This window comes from Coregonus clupeaformis, chromosome 10 (genome assembly GCF_020615455.1).
Source record: "Coregonus clupeaformis isolate EN_2021a chromosome 10, ASM2061545v1, whole genome shotgun sequence".
Classification (NCBI taxonomy): domain Eukaryota; kingdom Metazoa; phylum Chordata; class Actinopteri; order Salmoniformes; family Salmonidae; genus Coregonus; species Coregonus clupeaformis.
The window spans coordinates 49,817,510-49,840,631 of record NC_059201.1 but is presented as its reverse complement, the minus strand read 5'-3'; the positions used below and the strand labels follow the sequence as shown (position 1 = coordinate 49,840,631).

The 23,122-nt window shown below is 44.9% G+C and overlaps 1 protein-coding gene across 1 annotated transcript in view; it reads right to left on the bottom strand.

The window, feature by feature from the left end:
• LOC121575551 (copine-9-like) overlaps window positions 1-23,122 on the bottom strand; it is a 168,896-nt gene that overhangs the window by 53,536 nt on the left and 92,238 nt on the right.

The following is a 23,122-nucleotide window of genomic DNA, read 5'->3' as shown; positions in this document are numbered from 1 at the left end:
GAACCCAGCCACGTCAGGACTTATCCCGGCTCCAGGGGGAGCCAGAAACCAGGCGGGTCCAAGAAGAGTACACCAGGAGGGGGAAACTCGACAGTGTTACCGGTGTGGGGAGATGGGACATATCTCCTGGCAGTGTGGGAAACCAGCCGATGAACCTATGCCCACTGCGGAGTCCTCCAGCTCAGCACCCACACACCGTTTGGCCTCGCTCTTGGGAGTCGTAGATGGCGGCCCAGATCGACCCCCACCTGCCCGGTAACTGTGAATCACCATGATGTGGAGGCCTTACTGGATTCTGGTAGCCGGGCCACCCTGGTGCGTAAGGATTTGGTGGGCCCAACGTGTCTGACCCCCGGGGAAAGTCCTCCCAGTTTCCTGTGTCCATGGGGACACCAGAGAATACCCCATTACTGAACTTACAATGACCAGCACACGGGGAACCATACACACGACGGCGGGGTGGTTGATTCCCTCCCCGTCCCTGTCCTAATTGGACGAGACTGCCCAGCCTTTTACCCACTCTGGAGAGAGTCTCAGGAGAGGATAACCCGAGTACCTCGGAAACGGAGAGGCAAGACTCATCCTGGGAAGGCTCCGGTGCAATCCTCCGAATTACTCACTCCCGCCCGGGCTCTGATAGGGATGGCAGGTGCCCAGACCGACACAGAGACGGAGCTACAGAATCTGGACAAAGAACTGTCTGGTCTGAAGGGGACAGCTGAGAGGTATCGTTTGTTAAAGCAACAGTTAGACATGAAGACAGAAGAGTTAGATATCCTCCAGGCTAAACTCCAACAGAGCTCCTTCCATAAGCAACAGGAGGAGCTGGAGAGGCTGCGCAGGACCATCGAGGAGTGTGAGGAGACCCTGCGCAGTAGTAAGGAGGTCCAGAAGAAGGCAGAGGAGAAGTACAAGGTGTTGGAGAACAAGATGAAGAATGCGGAGGCAGAGAGAGAGAAGGAACTGAAAGCTGCTCAACAGAAGCTAAACTCTGCTAAAACCAAGGCTGATGCGTTCAGTAAGAAACTCAAGGAGAGACAACAGGAGGCTGAGTCCCTGGTCCTAGAGGTGGAGGAGTTGAAGAGAGAGCAGGCTGGCAAGCACCACGGCAATGCGGACGCCCTCTCCCGGCGTGATGCCTTCTTCGCTGCCTTTACCCCGACGAGGACGTCGGTCCCGAGGAGGGGGATGTGTGATGTCACGAGAGGCTGTGTCCTGGAGGGACGTTACATCCCCCTGAGGTGGCTGCAAACCCAGACAGCTATGGCTCCATCTGCTGGTATGGTCGGGAACTCCACCCCTCTATGGCCAATCTTCCCACGCAGCTGAAACAAATGAGGAGCTGATGAGCTGAAGGTTTGGGGAAGTGAAGGGACACAGTCTCCAACCTGGGCTCTCTGGAGGACAAGAGTGCTGCACGTCCACTTCCATGAGGAATATAAGGATTTGGAGATACTTACCTTTGGGAAATACTCACCTTTGGATATATGCACCTGTGGAAATACGTGAGAGACATTTGGAAGGACTTTTTGCTGGGTTGGCCACTAGCTGCAACGTGGACTACAGTAAGGCTGGGGAAAAGTTATCTGAGCGAGTGAGAATTATGATTTTGGATGTGGAAGAGACATCCCTGAACTGTTAACCCTTAAAGAGCCACAAGAGAACAGAATTTTGTTATATTTTCGTTAATTTCCCAAGACCTATAATAAAATCCTTGTTTTGTTTGAACCTTGTCTCCTGGCACTACTTGAGCAATCCCGCTGAAAGCTGTGTAGCCTCTCGTGACGTCACAGTACACATAATTGTCAACAAATTAATTTGCTGTCACTACTGTCCCTGTTACAGAATGTGACAGCATGTGATAATATAGCCTAGTTATTTAATCCACCACTTGCTTCAGCCTCAGATCCATAGGCTTCATTATTCACCTTGTTTGGTCATTGGCAATTTAGCACTAGGTTCATTAGGCTGTAACAACGAAAAAGCAGCATTCAGCAGGAATTTTGCTTAAATTATTTGTCTCACTGTATTATATACATTATTTTGCCCAAAACGATTGTGAACCCTAATGTGTAACTGTGGGTAATCTATTTGGTCTTTCACAATAGCTGATGTAAGTCATTAGAACAATTCCCATTCCCTACAATGGGCTAAAAATATAGACTAATTAGTGTGGTTATCTCAGCAAGAACACTCCAGTTATTCCCCATACTTTTATTATTTCACTTCTTACCAATGTTGCTGGTGTAATTAGGCTATTTGAAAAATGATATGCCAAATACATTTTTTGTGATTTTATTTTAAAAGGTTCAGTGAGAGCTATGCATTTTTGTAAGCATTTATGGACAGTGTTGAATATAGGGTAAGTCATGAGAATAGGCTATATGGAAATACCCCTTGCCTCAAATATCTTGTATTGTCATTTTAGTATTGTGCACAAGCTGCTAGACAGAAACAGTAGGCATAAATGCAAATGATCTTGCCTATGCAGAGTACTATGTTGGCAAGGTATTGCAAATCAGCCTCCACCACCTGAAGATTGATATTCATTAGATGTTTCTTGAATGTGGGGTAATTTGTAGAAATCAAATGTCACATGAACATATTCAAACCCCCAGTATTTGGGAAACATAGATCAGGGGTGGGCGTGCAACCCTCTTGGAGACCTACCTCTAGGCACGATTTTCTATGGTCCTATTTAAAAGGGATAGTTCACCCAAATTAATGACATATTTACATGTTGGTTTCTTATGGACAAGGAGAGACTGCAATTCATCCTAATGTTAGCCACTGCCACCAACCGTTAATATGAGCATTTTCGAAACAAAAAACTACGTAACTCAATGTCCCCCAGTTAGCATACTCTAAATGTCATGCCTAAATAATCTCAAAGTAACTTCAAACCAAGTCATCGAGGTTTGAGTGTGTATTAAACTTTAAAAGAATCCTGAATATATCTGACCTGTGATTTTTTTCCACCCTGGTCATGGGCCTTAGCAATGTGAAAATATGTAGAATGGCAGGAATTGAGCTTTAAAACTTTTTTCCTGGGGAGGCACTCCCAGACCCCCCCGGGTAGGGGTGAAGCCAATGACATTCACAATAGGAAATCTCACTCCAAGCTACAGTATCTTCAAAAAGCCCTGTGGCTGACAACTGAGGGAGTTTCGCCTGACTTCCTAATATACACTGCTCAAAAAAATAAAGGGAACACTTAAACAACACATCCTAGATCTGAATGAATGAAATAATCTTATTAAATACTTTTTCCTTTACATAGTTGAATGTGCTGACAACAAAATCACACAAGAAGTATCAATGGAAATCAAATGTATCAACCCATGGAGGTCTGGATTTGGAGTCACCCTCAAAATGAAAGTGGAAAACCACACTACAGGCTGATCCAACTTTGATGTAATGTCCTTAAAACAAGTCAAAATGAGGCTCAGTAGTGTGTGTGGCCTCCACGTGCCTGTATGACCTCCCTACAACGCCTGGGCATGCTCCTGATGAGGTGGCGGATGGTCTCCTGAGGGATCTCCTCCCAGACCTGGACTAAAGCATCCGCCAACTCCTGGACAGTCTGTGGTGCAATGTGGCGTTGGTGGATGGAGCGAGACATGATGTCCCAGATGTGCTCAATTGGATTCAGGTCTGGGGAACGGGCGGGCCAGTCCATAGCATCAATGCCTTCCTCTTGCAGGAACTGCTGACACACTCCAGCCACATGAGGTCTAGCATTGTCTTGCATTAGGAGGAACCCAGGGCCAACCGCACCAGCATATGGTCTCACAAGGGGGTCTGAGGATCTCATCTCGGTACCTAATGGCAGTCAGGCTACCTCTGGCGAGCACATGGAGGGCTGTGCGGCCCCCCAAAGAAATGCCACCCCACACTATGACTGATCCACCGCCAAACCGGTCATGCTGGAGGATGTTGCAGGCAGCAGAACGTTCTCCACGGCGTCTCCAGACTCTGTCACGTCTGTCACATGTGCTCAGTGTGAACCTGCTTTCATCTGTGAAGAGCACAGGGCGCCAGTGGCGAATTTGCCAATCTTGGTGTTCTCTGGCAAATGCCAAACGTCCTGCACGGTGTTGGGCTGTAAACACAACCCCCACCTGTGGACGTCGGGCCCTCATACCACCCTCATGGAGTCTGTTTCTGACCGTTTGAGCAGACACATGCACATTTGTGGCCTGCTGGAGGTCATTTTGCAGGGCTCTGGCAGTGCTCCTCCTGCTCCTCCTTGCACAAAGGCGGAGGTAGCGGCCCTGCTGCTGGGTTGTTGCCCTCCTACGGCCTCCTCCACGTCTCCTGATGTACTGGCCTGTCTCCTGGTAGCGCCTCCATGCTCTGGACACTACGCTGACAGACACAGCAAACCTTCATGCCACAGCTCGCATTGATGTGCCATCCTGGATGAGCTGCACTACCTGAGCCACTTGTGTGGGTTGTAGACTCCGTCTCATGCTACGACTAGAGTGAAAGCACCGCCAGCATTCAAAAGTGACCAAAACATCAGCCAGGAAGCATAGGAACTGAGAAGTGGTCTGTGGTCACCACCTGCAGAACCACTTCTTTATTGGGGGTGTCTTGCTAATTGCCTATAATTTCCACCTGTTGTCTATTCCATTTGCACAACAGCATGTGAAATGTATTGTCAATCAGTGTTGCTTCCTAAGTGGACAGTTTGATTTCACAGAAGTGTGATTGACTTGGAGTTACATTGTGTTGTTTAAGTGTTCCCTTAATTTTTTTGAGCAGTGTAGATGCCATAGCCAGATGCTTTGTCAAATTACTGTCCAGCACCATCTTTGTCAACCTGCCATGTAATGAATCAACAATTACATACTTCTGCACTCTATAATTTTCTGTTGGAGAAACTTCAGTACATCGCCCATTGCACTGAGTAAGAGACGGTCAGTGATAGAAGCGTTCATTTCTTTGATCTCGATAACTTCACAATACCTTCTGACACTACTTCCCCAATCCTCTGACCTTGTCTTGAAAAGGTCTCCACTCAAAGTAGTCCCGGAATGTTTGAAATCGAGTGAAACCAGACAAAACTCTTAAAATAATATTATTTGGGGTCTTCGCAGGGGCATAGCTATACCACAGGAGAGAAGCTCTTTGCAATTCTACTTGTGACGTGGCTGCCTACTTTCCACAGTAGAGAGATCTATCATGGGCATGATGAAAAGGGGAGGTGGAGAGGGAAATTGAGGAATGGCAGGGATGGAGGGAGGAGCGATATCCCACAAAGGGGGTCTCCCATGGGGCCCCTGCATACGGAGGCGAGTGTTCATTTTGAATACAAGGAGGGGGGACGCTGGTGGTGTGACAAGCTCGGCCCCTGTTCTACACCCCAACCCCTCACCACACCACCCCCGTCCCTCGCCAGCCCGTCACCCGCTGATGGGGATGACAGGGCGACAGGGCGAGTAACAGCAGGAGCAGCTCATTCAATTACCCGGCCCTCTGATGAAAAGCATTCATGTCATGTTCACCAGAGATGGTGAGAGAAACAGAGAGAAATAAAGAAGATATGAAGGACGAGAACAACCCAGAAAAGAGATTCAATAAAAAGTATTATCCGTTCTGTTTGGTCCCTTAGTTCACTCAAATTAGGGCCTTTACCTGACAGAAACATCTCTCCCCCTCTTTCTCTCTGCTTCTCTCTTCCTCTTTCTCTCCCCCTCTCTTTATCTCCCACAACAGCAATCAAGTAAAGAGCAGCCCACCACTGCCAAGCTCTCCAAGATGCGTGTGCAGTTAGTGTTCACATTACAGAGAAGGAGACGAGACAGTGCCCCCGGGCTACACTATCCTCCTCACTCTAACCTATGAATGAATGGAAAAGTGGTACTTTGGGTTTAAATTCAATCTTGCCGAGCTTGTCCGAATGGGATAATTTTTTATCAGCAGACGGTGCATTCAGAGAACTTGGACACACCACTAAGATGAGAGACAACCGAAAGACAATATAAGTGCATCGTACAAGAGTGTCTTACAAGATCATAGGCCAGAAATGGCAATGTAATTGCCTTAAAGTACATTTCATATAACAGTGGAATTGGAAGTCGACGAGATTGAGATTGTTCTTTGAATACATAATTCAACGCCAAACCATGGCAAGCACATTTAATTCAGGGAGTAAGGTATGAGGCGACACTGAAGGACACACACTTCTGGTGAGGTGCACGGAGGCTTAGGGAGGGACGTTAGGATGTGAGATAAAGAAGTACCCTTCTTCAGCAGGGTCTGCTGGGAGCACCTAATGAGAGATAAAACATGTACGTTGGCCTTTTGGAGAAAAGGAGGGCGATTCATTATGCATGTTTGTTTGCTTGGGCCTCCTTTCCCCACGTGTGAAACGTAATAAGAAATTTAACAGAGAGAGTGAGAGTGGAAAAGGGCTTTTAATTGGGGAAGAGGGGATTGTGGGTATGGGGCTCTTTTAGTTTATTTCAGAGAGTGTTTCGAGATTAACAGAAATGAAGGACAAAAAGAAAGCACACTTTATTTTACAGTCCTGATATGTTAAATGTGAAATGTATTAATTAACGTTTGGGAAGAATCCATAATCATCCATTTTTAGCGATATTTTGAATCTGGTAAAATGGGTTGCTATATTTGACAGAATCTCTGCATAGTACACCCATGATGACTTATTAATCTACTGTATAGACTTCATTGGATCCAAATTCAAGACACATGGTACCATGGTGCAAATCTGCCACCATGGCACTGTACATTTGTATTTGTGTTTTAAATAAAATATGTATACACTGTATCACAACCTCTGCTATCTAAACTTCGGTAAGTAGAGGCTGAATATCAGTCAAGAAAAGGAGCTCATTGATGACTTTTCCCCAACACTTACCGTCCCAGCCATGCTTATTACCATCATTACACACAGAAATATCTAAAGGCAACTCCCTAAAGTAAAGATGAACATCGAGTTGGGGATATTTCGGGTGGGTAAAAACTAGAGGGAAAGCCGTACAGAAATGTACGTCACGAAGCTGGAAGATCGTTTACAATGAGAGCACACTTCAAGCTTCTGAATGGAGCACTCCCTTAGCAGTCTTTTCAAGAATTTTGAGAGCTTCGGACTATATGGTTCTATCTGCACTTTTGTCAAAATGGAGTTATTGACGCAGCCTTGTTCTGTTCAATGTTCTCTACCTTATATAGTACTCTAAATACCCCAATTGATGTTGTTTAGTAAAAAATTACTGACACCATTCAAACCAATGAGGGTTCAGAACTTCAAAGCCAATTGTCTCACAATCATCGTTTTGCAGCTATAACCTTATAATCCCAAATTCTCAATTTATCGACTACATTTTATCACTATGTCAATTAAGAGTCAATAATGAATAATGTCTAGTACGGAGCTACAACCTTTGTCCCCTGACCTCCTTTCCCTAGTTCTAACAGACAGGGGGCTGAGTGTGTGTGTATTTGTGTGTGTGTGTGTGTGTGTGTTGGGGTAGGGGACACCGGGGTTGGTTGTCACAGCGCAAATTACTAAATGGCGCTGTGTAATATTTTTACGATTAAAATGTGTGAATTCTTTGAAAGAACTCAACCACCTGGTCAAATCATGTCAGCATGACAAAACATTGAGGTGAGGGGAATTTGTGTGTTTTTCATTGGTTCATTTTCTATTGTGGAGTATCCATGAACAATTATGTTTGTTGAAAAGAGGAAAGGGAGAGCTATATTTCAAACCTATTTCGGAGTTCCGGAGGTCAAGCCATGTGGTAACAAGGCAACAGTAAAAATGCCATCCGCCACGATTGATGCAGGGCCAATTAGTGACAATTACTCAAACTTATGTTGCGTGGATTAATGAGAGAGAGAAAAAAACAATCAAGTATTTTCTCTCACTGGAAATCCATGGGCGTTGCTTATAGTTCCCTATTGGAAACATGTTGCTCATGAGGGCCTGCATATAATCAAATGATTTGTCACATGCGCCGAATAGAACAGGTGTAGAATTTATCATGAAATGCTTACTTACGAGCCCAACAATGCAGAGTTAAAAAGTAAAAAGTAAGACAATTAGCAAATAAAAATAGAAAATAGTAACACAATAAATAACGAGACTATATACAAGGAGTACCATTACATTTTAGTCATTTAGCAGACGCTCTTATCCAGAGCGACTTACAGGAGCAATTAGGGTTAAGTGCCTTGCTCAAGGGCACATCGAGTTGGCTGGGGGATTCAAACCAGAGACCTTTCGGTTACTGGCCCAATGCTGTTAACCACTAGGCTATATGTAGTGGTACAAGGTAGTTGAGGCAATATGTACATGTAGGTAGGGGTAAAATAGGCAATCAGGATAGATAATGAACAGAGTAGCAGCATTGTATGTGAAAAATGTGTGTATGTGTGTGTCTTATAGCTTGGGGGTAGAAGCTGTTCAGGTGCCTTTTGGTTCCAGACTTGGCGCTCCGGTACAGCTTGCCGTGTAGTAGCAGAGTGAACAGTCTATGGCTTGGGTGGCCGGGTTCTTTGACAATTTTCCGTGTCTCCCTCTGACACCGCCTGGTATAGAGGTCCTGGATGGCAGGGAGCTCGGCCCCAGTGATGTACTGGGCCGTCCACACCACCCACTGTAGCGCCTTGCGATCGAGGGCAGTGCAGTTGTCATACCAAGCGATGACGCAGCCAGTCAAGAAGCTCTCAAAGGTGCAGCTGTAGAACCTTTTGAGGATCTGAGGGGCCATGCCAAAACTTTTCAACCTCCAGAGAGGGAAGATGCGCTATTGCATAAAAAAAAAACATTTATTTTACCTTTATTTAACTAGGCAAGTCAGTTAAGAACAAATTCTTTTTTACAATGACGGCCTACACCAGCCAAACCCGGACGACGCTGGGCCAATTGTGTGCCGCCCAATCACAGCCGGTTGTGATACAGCCTGGAATCAAACCAGGGGGTCTGTAATGACGCCTCAAGCACTGAGATGCAGTGCCTTAGACCACTGCGCCACTCGGGAGCCCACTCGGGGAATGATAGTCTTTTAGGCAGGTTACCTTTGAGTTCTTAGGAACAGGAACAATGGTGCTGCTTGAAACATGTTTGGATTACAGACTGGGACAAGGAAATGTTGAAAATGTCAGTGAAGACACTTGCCAGCTGGTCTTTGCATGCTCAGAGAATGCGCCCTGGTATTCCGTCTGGCCCAGAGTACTTGCGAGTGTTAACCTGTTTAAAAGTCTTACTCACATCAGCCACAGAGAGCAAGATCATACAGTCATCCGAGACAGCAGAGGTTATCATGCCTGGCTCAGTGTTGTTTGCCTCGAAACGAGCAAAGGCATTCAGCTCGTCTGGGAAGTTTGCATCACTGGGCAACTCACAGCTGGGTTTCCCTTTGTAATCTATAATAGTCTGCAAACCCTGCCACATCCACACAATTTGTGGTGGGATGTAAAAAGCAGTGATGATTACAGATGAAAACTCTCTTGGTAGATAAAAAGACTGGCAATTGACCATTAGGTATTCTAGTTCAGGTGAGCAAAAGCTTGAGACTTTCATTACATTTAAAGAAGTGCACCAGTTGTTGTTTACAAAGAGGCACACCCCTCCTCCTTTGGTTTTGCCCGAGTACGCTGTCCGGTCATGCCGAAGCATGGAGAAACCCTTGAGTTTTACGTCCATATCGCCCATCAGCCAGGTTTCTGAAAAGCATTGAATATTACAGCTTTTCACGTCCCGCTGGTAGGAAACTCAAACGAAGCTCATCCATCTTGTTCTCAAGAGACTGGACATTTGCCAATAAAACGGAGGGGAGTGCCGGATGACACAAGGACTCCAGCCCTCCTCCCGCGTCTTGCAAGCGATGCTTAGGTAGCCGGACAATGGAGTAGGGTCCGGTGTAAACAGTCAGAGTTTAAGTAGGAGCCGAAATTGAGGTCAAAGTCGAGGTTAGTAGCTGTCGATTCATAGTTCAAAAGTACTCGGCGGTCATAGGTGATAATGGTATGAGCTTTCTGTACAAATAAAGTATGGATAAACATGAAAAAAGTCCCAAAATAGCAGAGTCGGGTTGGAGCATGTAAGATGTTGACCATCTTTGTCGGCGCCATCTTATATGTACACAATTTCATGACTGTAGCTTAAACGGGACAGGAGATATGCTTGTTCAAAGTTTCAGTTGATTACTATAGTAATTTTCTTAATGCCGTATCTTTATGGCAAGACACATCATTCAGCCAAGTTTCGTCAAAATCGTGCTAGTGGTGTCTGAGATATTGCGTGTGACTAACGTACGTACTAACGATTTCATCGTTGGGGACAACTGGCATCTTAATAATGGTTGGGGATGGTTGTCACATGGTATGTGGGGTTGGTTGTCACTATCAACTCAATTGTGAAACCCCAAGCTCTTTTGTGCTTGTGCTATAAAGAGCTCCCCTCGTTGTCTCTCTCTCACACAAATGTTTTCTGTCACACACACGCACACATGCCTGTGCAAACGCACGACTACACACAAATTTACTCAAAATGTCATACGTATTCTCAAAGCATAAAATGCTGAATTAATGTAGTTAGGAATATCATTAAATCAAAAGACTTGGCTATTTCCAAGACTGTGTGTTATATTGCTTCATTTCCTGTTACAAAAGGAATAAGCTACTAGCAAACATTGTGACAACCAACCCCATACTTTGTGACATACAACCTTATAACTCCTTGCTGGAATAAGATCTGAGCGTAATATTGAAAACTGTTTTGTAAGATATACTGGTGCTGACCAATTGTATATGCTGGATCTTGCTCCAGCCGGGCATCAATTTGACTAATCTCAGATAGACCTACAGTACCCTGCACATCTGCTTTGTTTATGAATCATGCTATCATGGCATGGCATTGTTTTGAATAGTTAGTTACCTGGAATTCTTTAGCAAGTCATTTATTTAGTCTTCACCATGTGGTCTCACTACTGGTGTCCTCCAGGGCTCTGTACTAGGTCCTCTCTTGTTCTTTCTGTACACCTACAGTATATTAGTGGGTCCCAGGACCAGAGTTGAAAAATCCTTTGAGTTGAGTTTAGAGAGGCCTTTGAATCCTGAGTGCTGATGCTGACATCACAAAGCTGAGTGAATCCCCCCTTAGGACCAGAAAAGGAAAGATGTCAAAGGCCTAATCTCACGACAGGAACTGTTCCATTTCAGTCAGTCAACTTCGGTACAACATACTATGGGGACTCGCACTCTCGCAACTTCGGTTGAAGGATCTACAATCACACCTGACAAGGCCAATGAAATCCACGCATCGCTGGAAGCCCCGCCTTCCACTGGTGAACATGGCTCGGTTTGAACAGGAACGATTCACGCTACTAAAACAAACGATTGGAAAACGATAACTGTCCCATAGTGGTAGAGCGTGCTCACCCCCTGAAGGTTGTACTTGTACTCATACATTTTCTAATCCCAAACAATTCGTTATTCTTCAATTTGCTGGTGCAATGAGTAAGATGGCTAAGAAAATGACCGAGACAACGATGGCTAAGCCGGGTTCGGGGTCGAGATCATGCCCCCAGCCATGTGGTTGTAGCATTTCTCTGAAAAATATGATGTATGTGCAGTTTGTCTTGGCTTTGAGCACGCTCAGGCGGCCCTCGCTCGAACCAGCCAGTTATCGGGTGCATCTTACCGCCTAAACTGAGTAAGGCTCCTTGTGACAACAGTACTCCCAAGTGGCACGGCCAATCGCCGGAGCCCGTGTACCCAGAGTGGGCTGGTCTTTAGGCAAACCTCAGCACATAAACACAGTTTTCTCAACCAAGTTCCACAGTGTTCACGGGTCTTAAAAGTGTTGTCTCCCATATGTGAGTTCGATAAAAAGTGTTCCTTCTCCATGTTCAGACACACGGTTGTCAAGAGTGGTGGAAATGGAAGAAGAACCAAACACTCCCAGTCCACAAGGTGGCACTTCACAGGGGTCTCGCAGTCTGCTCCGACCAATGGCGCACATGCGCAGTGTCGCCCTGGATCATACAAACAGTGACGTCAGGGTACAGACTACAATTTGTTGTGCGTCATCACGCCGACTGTCCCTGAAGCCTCAGTGCCCATTTTGTGGAAGGAAATATCCTCCCATCTCCAGAAGCAGGCAATCCGAGTCTATGTCAAAGATCCGGGACTGCTGATACAGCCGGTATTCCTGGTTACGAAAAGGGACAGGACTTCAAATCCAATTCTAGACCTATGTGCTCTAAGCGTCTACAAACTCAGAATGCTTACGAGCCTCCGGCTATTACAGCGATTGGCTGGTGGAGTCGAGTGGGCAAGCATTGTTACACTTTTTATTTTTATTTTTTATATATATATTTTTTTATTATTATTATTTTTTTTTTACCAGAGCGACTTACAGTGGGACTCAAACCCACAACCCTGGAATTACAAGCGCCATGCTCTACCAACTGAGCAACACGGGACCACACATCCACCACACATCCATGCTACTGTCCTGTATTCAGTCTCTAGGCTTCATAAGAACCATAAAAAGAGCTGTCTGACTCCATCTCAGCGCATTCCGTTTCTGGGTCTCGAGCTAGACTCACTCGTATATCACGCTTTTCTATCCCCACGGAGGGTGTCCGGGTTCCGGCCTTGGCTCGCTCTCTATTGCTGGGGAGCAGTGTGCACATATTTTCGCTTTGGGCAACGCATGTCCCCGGTTGCCTCAACTCGGGTGAAAATCTTTTATTTAGGTGGGACCCTCTCTCTCTCAGGAGTGGAGGCTCTCCCAGATATGGGACATTTTCGGCAGGGCCTATGTAGATCTTTACGCATCGCGAGAAAAATGCGCATTGTCTTCTATTTTTCTCGATGAGGGACCCAGGTGCCCCTTTGGGAACGGATGCTCTGGCGCACCAGTGGCCTCAGACCCTCCTTTACGTGTTTCCGTCAGCGGTTCTGATTCAGCCCACATTGGAGTGGGTGCGCCGGGAGGGCTTACCATTGATTCTTATGGATCCCCGTTGGCCCAGGCAGCCTTGGTTCGCGGATATCATTCACCTTCTAGGCAAGGACCTGTGGAAACTCCTGTTGCACAGGGACCTGTTATCCCAGGCGCACGGGCAGGTTTGGCAAGTGAAGCCAGAGATTTGGTTCCTATGGTCCTGGCCCCTATGAGGGCCAATCTGATGGCTAGAGGTTTACCTCCAAATGTTATTGCTACCATTCAGTCTGCAAGGGCTGTATGCACATAAGTGGCAAGCCTTTGAGCTCTGGTGCCAAAACAAAGGACTTGTTCCCTTTCAGGGCTCTGTGAGGGACATCCTTATGTTCCTACAGGAGCGTTTCAAGCATTCTCCACTTCAAACGTGTACATGTGGGAATTGACGGAACCTCTCCGGGGTCTCACCCCCTGGTGGTGCAGTTCCTGGAAGGTGTACATCGTCTCAGACCAGTCTCTAAACCTATTGCGCCCACATGGAACATGCTGCTGGTTTTGGAGGCCCTGTTTGCGGCCCCTTTGAGCCCCTGGAGTCGGTGGATCTGAAGATCCTCTCCTACAAAACCTCCCTGCTCATAGCTTTGGCCTCGGCTAAACGCATTATCCGTACAATCTTCCTGTATTTACTGTAATTCGCCCCGGGCGACTCTAAGGTGACGTTGCATACAAATGCTGGCTTCGCCCTGAAACTCATGGCTATGTCCTCCTTAGCTTTTGTGCTATTTCCCCTTTCACCTTCTCCTTTTGCTTCAAAAAAGCAACAGAGATTACATGCCCTTTGTTCGGTGCGAGTTTTACACACGTATATTGAACAGACTCTGGATATCTTGTTATGTGACCAACTTTTTCTCTGTTTTGCTAATTTATCTCGCGGCAGGGTGCTCTCTAAGTAGCGTCTCTCCCACTGGATTGTGAAGGCTATCTCCCTGGCATATAGCAGCAAGGTGCAAGGGTTACCTAGAGGTGTAGGCGCCCACTCCACTAGGGGTCTGGCAGTGTCTTGAGCGTTGTCTAAAGGGTTGACTATAGGAGATATTTGTGCTGCGGCGAGTTGGGCATCACCACACACTTTTGTGAGGTTTTATCGCTTTGATGTTACTGCTCCCAGTATAGCACACAGTGTGCTTACGGCTGGGATAGGGGAAAGTCACTAAGCAGTGCGCCATGTGCGCAATACCCAGACTTCCGCATCTGGCGGGTTTAGTTCTGGGAGGTCTACCAGGGGCAATTTCATTTAGTATCCGTTGGGGTCGGCTTGGGTCGTGATTATATTTCCCCATAGTATGTTGTACCAAAGTTTACTAACTGAAAGGGAACGTAACATTATGTCTATAACTACTGTTCCCTGAAGGAGGGAAATGAGGCACAACTCTTGTTCCTGGGCTCGGTGAAGAGTGGTATTAAATTGAAGGAATAAATCCGAGCCTCAGCTTATCACCTGTGGAAGACGGGGCTTCCAGCGAGGCGCACATTTCATAGTGATTGTAGATCCTTCAACCGAAGTCGTGAGAGTGCGACTCCCCATAGAATGTTGTATCTTGTTTCCCTCCTTCAGGGAACAGTAGTTATATTCATAACGTTGCGTTATCTTTACAGAGACAGAAGTCAGCTTGAGCGTGGAAGTGTTAGACTGTAACTCACTTGTGAGGTGTGATCAAGTCTCTTCCTCAGACAAATATATTTTGTGGTTAAACTCCTTCAGAGAAATTTGGAAATAACAGTATGCTGGTTATTTGTCACAAATGACATTGCCAGATAAACTGTTATTATCAACAACATACTGTCTTAGTCATGGCAAGCATGACCCACTTTCATGTTTTGACTACATTCCATGAAGAGCAACCTCCTGCCAAGATATAAAGCAACGGTAAAAAAAAACAGCAGCATATGTCTGTGCTATCTGTGGACCGCCGTACACTGTAATCAAGAGCTTTCCACTTGACACAACATGTCTACTTTGTCTTGAGGTGGGTGAGAATGAGAGCCCCAGGGTACGAGAGGGAGAAACGCGGTAAAAGGGCAAGTCACTTAGCATAAAAGGCACTCAAAACCCCAACAGCGTTCTTTTTTTAGTTCTGTCTTTTGTGTCTCTCCTTCTTTCTATATACTCCTCCCACACCCTTTTCTTACCTCTCTTTCTCTGATGAGCCCTCTCTCACCTTTTCTTTGAGATAGGCGGCCCTAGGGTTGCAAAGCCACAGTACAGTGGTCCGTCTGTCTGTTGTGGCCTGGTATGAGTGGCAGCCTTGAGAATTGGATTGAAATAAGTCATATTAAACCAGGGAAGAAATATTTTTAGATATGGAGATACGCCAGAGAGAGAGATCGAGGACGGGAAGTGGGAGGACATACAAGCAGCGCAAGGGTTTTAATCTGAATCTTATCAGGGCAAGAGGAGCTTGAGATGAGGAGCGGAATGTAATTACAGGGGAATTGAAGAGCTTTGTGTGTGTGTGTGCGCTTGGGTGAAGGAAGAGGTTGGGGGGGGACAAGGACAGAGAAACATCCATCAAGTGTACCTGACAAATGAGAAATATGGCATTTATTTTAATATTCAATCTTCGAGATCTTTTACACCAAGTTGATATACCAAGTGCAAATAAGCAATGTTAACTTCACCTGTGTTTTCGTTTAGGGGAAGGGAGAAACTTGAGAGATACAGTGTTTAATTTTCAATCTGGAAATATTTATGCCAAGTCGTTCTAAGTGCTTTTAACTTCAATTGTGTTTTCATCTAGGGGAGGGGAGACACTTGGGAAGCGATGGACTGTGTGGAAGGAATTAATATGGTTGGCAAATGAATCGCCGTCACCTTCCTCAGCAGCTAATTTAACTGGCTGCTGCTAGCAGCTCATACATCTCAATAAACAATGTTGGCAGGTTGTTCCTCCTTTAAATTGGTATTTGCTCTGATTTAATTAATGTGGGGAATGTGAGACAATCCTCTTGGCCATGGGATATTTCATTATATAGAGGACAATAAATAGTATGTAGGGATTCATGGTGCCATACTGACCTGTGCAAAGACTCCCAGTTATTAAAATAAATGGGCAAATAAGTGTGTGTGTGTGTCTGTACGTGTGCGTGTGTGTGTAAGTGAGACAATGAGAGAGAGGAAGACAGAGAGAGAGAGAGAGAGAGAGAGAGAGAGAGAGAGAGAGAGAGAGAGAGAGAGAGAGAGAGAGAGAGAGAGAGAGAGAGAGAGAGAGAGAGAGAGAGAGAGAGAGCGAGAGAGAGAGAGTCAGTAAGTATGTTAAGGTATAAGTATCTAATCCATTGTGGCAAACAATACCTCTTACCTCCCATATCTTTATACTGCTGCCAATGAACAACAGAATAGTAGCACAGTTTCCTGTTTTAGTGGTTGTATAGAGGATTGACTTTCAAGTTTTAAAAAGACAGTTCATCCACCTACTAAAAGCATACTTAACTAAATGGAGGAAGACATAAGAGGATGATTTCATGATCGCATTTAACAAGGGAGAGAACCGCAGTGAGCAGGTGAGGAGGTGGACCTCTACAGAAAAAGGTATCCGGTGAGGTTCAAGTGTCAGGTCAACACAGAAACAGTTCCCCCCACTCGAGGAGTTCCCCATGAACCAATTCAAAACCCCATTATTTCAGTTGCCCAATGACAGTGTTGTGTCACCTGCCACCATGCAGTCCTGGGGTCACAACAGTATTTGAAATCTTTCAAAATACTATGTTGTTCTCGATTGAACTTGCCTGGTGCAACGGAAAGATTGAAATAGTCTGAAAACATGTCAACCTCGCCTATCTGGCACCACGAGCAGACCCGAGCTTACGCTCAAAGTAATTTGAAAGATTTCAAATCCTGTTAAACCCAGGTCTGCCCACCACACACAGCAAACAGCCCACATATTTTTTAAGCAGAACCAGCTCCAACTCATGTACTTCACCACCCAAAGTCACCCACACAGGATTCAAATACTATTTTAAATCATTTAAAATACTTTAGCTGGGCTTGATTGAGCTTGTCTGTTGCAATGGAGCCAATAGACAAATCCCAAAAGTGTGATCCCCACTCACCTGGCAATCTAGGCAGGCTAAAGCAAGCGCTCAAAGTATTTGAGAGATTTCTAATAGTATTTGTACCCAGGTCTGAAAATAAATACAAACCCAGAGTAGCAGCATATAGCCTACAAACACACATTGCAGAGACGCTGTCTGTCAGATCAAAACCCACCAACCTGTCACAATGTCAAAAACTCACCCGGTACTTCAAAGACTAACATTTCACGCTTTGAGATTGAGATTCAGAATCAAAACCCACACAAACTCAAATTCGTTAATCAGAATCCCATCGAAATAAAGAGTTGATGTTGAACGTGGGGAGGGAGGGCCACTATGGTTCATAGGCTTTATAATAAGGGGCCATGGAGCGCACAGAGAGATAGAGAGAGAGATGAAAAACCAAACTGGTGGGTTGGTGAGTGTTGGATTGATCAAAGCTCTGAGGCCATGCCAGTTTGCTGTAATGTACTGAGTGGAACAAAAGGAACAACAGAGGAACAACAGAGGATCATCAAGCGTCAATCTACATACGGCCTTTAAATATTTCATCAGATAGACTGTGTGTGTGTGTGTGTGTGTGTGTGTGTGTGTGTGTGTGTGTGTGTGTGTGTGTGTGTGTGTGTGTGCGTGTGTGCGTGTGTGTGGGTGTTGCATTTCTTCAAATTAACTTGGCTGTGGTTTATGGAGCGTGCAGCCTTGCCTTGTATTGTCAGTTATAACCAATTTGAATGTCTAATGGGGAAGGCAGAGGGAGACCTTTGTTCTTTCTATAGGGTGTCATTTAAAACTAGTTGGGGTGGAGATAAATTAAAGATGGGGAAAACAATATTACATTTCCAGGCGTCCGCTTTTATGTAAGTCAGAGGCAGCTACCTGTTAGATAATGAAAATGGACATCAGAACAAAGGTCCACAGGTGTGGTCTGTGTGTGTGTGTGGCTTAAATCTCCCAGGTCCAACATAAATTGCACTAATGGCCACCTGGCACACTGAGTGGGCATGCTCCCGTCAACCCCCCAAAGGTCGAGCTGTGACTGGTTACAAGAGACATAATATGCCCTATGGCCCTATCAACATCAAGCATACCTGAGACATGATTGCACTCACAGAGGCATTAATAACCATAACATATTCACGCAGGGGGAGTTGTTCTCTGAAGTCTAGTAACCAGGCACAAACCAGAAATCCTATATTATTTTTGTGTGTGTGTGCAGAGATGTTGATGATATTTTTGGAGAGCAGCAAACACTTCAGTCAAGCTCGGCAGTGGGTTGACAACAAGCTACAGCTATAAACACATTTCATAGACATACTGTTGGTGGTCCTGTGGGTTGAAATGGCTGAATGTTTGCCCTGTTATTGTTAGGAGTTAAGCTGGCGTATGGCAGTGGTGGTGGGGTTCCCCTAGTAATCTCCTGCCTTTGAATACCACGTGCACTCTTTGTCCCTTTACTTGAGATCTGAAAGCAAATAATCTGATGTCATTTTATAGAACAGAATGGAAAATATGAAACAGTTCATCCCGACTGAAATGTTGGTGATAGAGACAGACGGAGACATTATGCACTCTCAGTTGCCATAGAAACGTGCACATCAAGTCAGAGGAATAAAATATGTTTTGTGTGTGTGTGTTGCTGCCATCAAGGTGTGGTGTAGTGTGGTCTCTTCTGTGATCAATACCTCTCTTTCTCCCTGCCTTGGTCCCTCCTATCATCACACTCCATGGGGGTGTGAGTCTTTGCATGGTAGGACACACACACACCCACACACACACACGCACACACACACACACACACACACACACACACACACACACACACACACACACACACACACACACACACACACACACACACACACACACACACACACACACACACACACACACACACACACACACACACACACACACACACACACACACACACACACACACACACACACACACACACACACACACACACACACACACACACACACACACACACACACACACACACACACACACACACACACACACACACACACACACACACACACACACACACACACACACACACACACACACACACACACACACACACACACACACACACACACACACACACACACACACACACACACACACACACACACACACACACACACACACACACACACACACACACACACACAGTCAAACACTCTTTCAGTCAGCACCAGTCAACCAGTATTTTCTAGTTATCTCCCAACATGGTGACATACAGCCAGAAAGGACGGAAAACGTGTGGCGAGACAGCATTTGCCGCAGTACTTTTCAATCTGGTGTTTACCAGATATAGTCATTAGTTCACTTCATAGAAAAACGTACAAAACCGTTTTGCTATGGAAAAGAAAGCAGACGTTTCTTATTTTCTTACATTTCATCCCGTATGCCTCTTTTTTCTCAGGTGATTATAACCCTGCCCCTGGGATTTCACGTGATAACCCTCAGGTGGATTCACTTGTCAGTTACAGTGGGGTCCTAGCTACAGCCTACAGAGCCTCATCAACCACACATCTCAACAACTATGTCTGGTCGCATCAGCACCTCGTTGTTGGTTTCATTCTTCGCCCACCCTCCTCTCTGGTCTGTTGAATCTGACTTTGTGGCTGTGTTATCTAGTGGAAACCCCCTATTTGTCTGGTTGCCTGCCTCATGAGAGGGCAAACACATATTTTCATAGAAAACAAGGTATAAAAGCAGTTAATAAAAGCAGTTTAGTCATCCTCTAAAACTATCTAGAATTATCCAATCTATAGCAGCTAACAAAACTACTAAAGTTAGCTTTAGAGTACCCCATTCATAGACGCTAACTACTTTAGCGCTTTTTGACGATAGTATCTTCTGACCGGGGGGAATTTTGTTAAGAGCCCAAATGCTTGCTCTAAACATTAGCATGCATCGTTGTGGTACTGTTTTGGAAACATAAGGAATGTATCTTTCATTTCAGCGTGAAATAATTTTCAAAAAACATAAGGTAAATGTACTACACACCTTTATAGGGTTAGGGATAGTGTTCCCACAAGGCCATATCTCCATGTTACAGCGCTTGTTTGCGAAAGACATACGGAAGACATAGGCCGCCACCTGTGCTAATTAGCTATCTTTCGTGCTCCAAACACCTGTGTGCAAGCTAACTGGGAAGTGTAGTTCGTCAACTGGAGGCACACACAATGTATGGATCTGTGCAAAACTGCTACAGTAAGTGTATCTTTTTTATTTAAAATATTATTTCTCACTGACATGAAAGATAAGGGGCATATCATCATATGTTTCGAAAACAATTTGAAACCGTTAAAACACAGCGTCGGAATTGTAGCCAAATATGGGCGAATGTAATGGATAAGGGTTTTCGACAGATAGCTTTAGAGCAGCCTAGCTAGATAGCTAGGTAGCTAACATTAGCTAGCTAGGATGATGCAATCATGCACTCAGTAGCTAACATTAATCATTTAGACTCACTGAAAAAATGTGTTTGGCACAGGATAAAGAAGATGAAACAATCTACTGCTGCTACCCATGGCCAAGGGATACTGAAGTTCCTGAAAAGGTTGGTCAGCCATTTTGTTAGTCCAGTAATGTTTGTTGGCATATTATTTTATTTCCACTGCTGGTGATTAGTCACAAATGTTTGTGGCGCAAATCTCACTGTCTTAAAAGTAAAAAAAAATACAAATTCTGCCACAGAGCAGTCTACACAGACAATATGAACACATTTGTCCCACCATAACAGATTGATGGCTAATGCAGAAAGAGAGAATTGATGGATTCTAGCACCACCATAACTTTCGCAAATACAGAAACAGGCAGCCATCATGGGGTCAGTCTTTTTCGACTAGCGAGTGCATAGTGACACCTACTGATATGAACTGGCAATGCAGGTTTGATTAGAATAGAATAGAATGAGTGACAATCAATACAATCTACTTCATGAATGATTGAATATATGGATGTTACCGGCAATCAGTTCCTACAGTGAGCGCCAGGGAACCAACCTCTGGTGGGCCAGATGGAGACCAGGACAACAACACAAGTTTAGTGGTTTTATGACTTGCCTACTGTGTATAGTGTTAAATGTAACTCTGCCTTTTTACAACGTCTACTGTGTATAGTGTTAAATGTAACTCTGCCTTTTTACAACGTCTATTGTGTATAGTGTTAAATGTAACCCTGCCTTACATTGCAGAAGAGCACTATAATCAGATGAACAAATAATACCTCCGGAGGTAGCGCACGACACTCGACCCGGTAGTTGCCCTCCTTAAAGCAGGGCAGTGTGAACAGAATTGTCTCATTGAGCAAACACTCCTACAGTATAAATGGTAATAGCAGAGCAATGTTTTTTAAACGTAATGTACTGTATAGACATATTCCTAATATTTCAGACTTCACATTTTCTCAGAACACCAATAAATGGGCCTATTTTAGGCTATAAAAACATGACGTCACATTTCCCCTGGCCAGGCCCAGATGGGATCAGAGCTCATAGGCTTCTCCAGGCTACCTGCAGCTATGGTTGTTATCAGTAGGCTACAGTTGATCAGACTGAAGCACAGACTAATTGTGCACGTTGACAATTTGTATCACACGTTTTGGGTGGCGGGTATGAGCTTCCATATAAAACAGCTCCTCTCCTCACTCCTCACTTATACCCATATTTTCAGTCGCAATTTGCTTTTACCACATGTCATGATTTGCATGATAGTGATACAAATTAAGCCTGGTTTGTTGTAATGTTGTAAGGTAGGCCTATTGTACTTGTATATTTGTATGAGAGGGTTAATCGTACATTTTTGATAGGCTAAAGTTACTTGATGAAGACATGCCATTATAGCAACTCCGTACTTTTGTCTTAAAGCTAAAAATGTAATGAGTGTAGCCTACAGATGAGATAATAAACCCTTTAATTGCCTACACATACATGCTTGTGAATTGTTGTATTATTCAAGAGTGTAATATATTTTAGAAGAAAAGTTTCTGTCACTGTTGACTAGTTTGTGCTTACTGGCTAGTAGTGGCTACTGTGATATTTACAGTCAGTTTGAGCTGTGGACCAAGAATGTCGCGTTGACCGCCACAATGAAAGATAAGGCAAGGACATAATGTTAATTGAAAAGTAGAATTATCTTTCGCCACCCCGCTTCTCAGACTCTCCTTCATATCTCGTAGTGGGAATAGGGCCTCAGAGTTTGTGCTTTATGGCATTGTGCTGTTGTCTGCTACTCACACCAACCGCAGAGAGAGAGAGAGAGAGAGAGAGAGGCAGAGAGACAGCGAGACAGAGACGCATTCAATATTCAATCAAAGCTGGTCAGTGTTTATTCCGGGATATATAAAATATTGTAATTGTTTCTTGCAAATTCAATTTTGGAGTTCTCAGCATCTTGGCTATCGACTTCGATTGAAAAGGGCCCAATTCCATCCTGAGTCTACTACATGTAATATAATATATGCCATTTAGCAGACGCTTTCATCCAAAGCGATTTACAGTCATGCGTGCATAGATTTTTTAAGTATGGGTGGTCCCGGGAATCGAATTCTCCATTCTGGCATTACAAGAGCAATACTTAACACCTAAGCTCCTGAGTGGCGCAGTGGTCTAAGGCACTGCATCGCAGTGCAAACTGTGCCACTAGAGATCCTGGTTCAAATCCAGGCTCTGTCGCAGCCGGCCGCGACCGGGAGACTCATGGGCGGCGCACAATTGGCCCAGCGTCGTCCAGGGTAGGGGAGGGAATGGCCGGCAGGGATGTAGCTCAGTTGATAGAGCATGGCGTTTGCAACGCCAGGGTTGTGGGTTCGTTTCCCACGGGGGGCCAGTATAAAATAAATATATATATATAAATGTATTCACTAACTGTAAGTTGCTCTGGATAAGAGTGTCTGCTAAATGACTAAAATCTAAATCTACTCTATCAAGTGAGCTACAGAATAACACATGTATTAGGTGACTCACTGTGCCAGTGTTTTAAATACATTACACTTAGAAAAAAGTGTTCCAAAAGTGTTCTTTGGTTGTCCCCATATGAGAACCCTTTTTGGTCCCACATAGAACCCTGTTGGGATCCATGTAGAACCCTC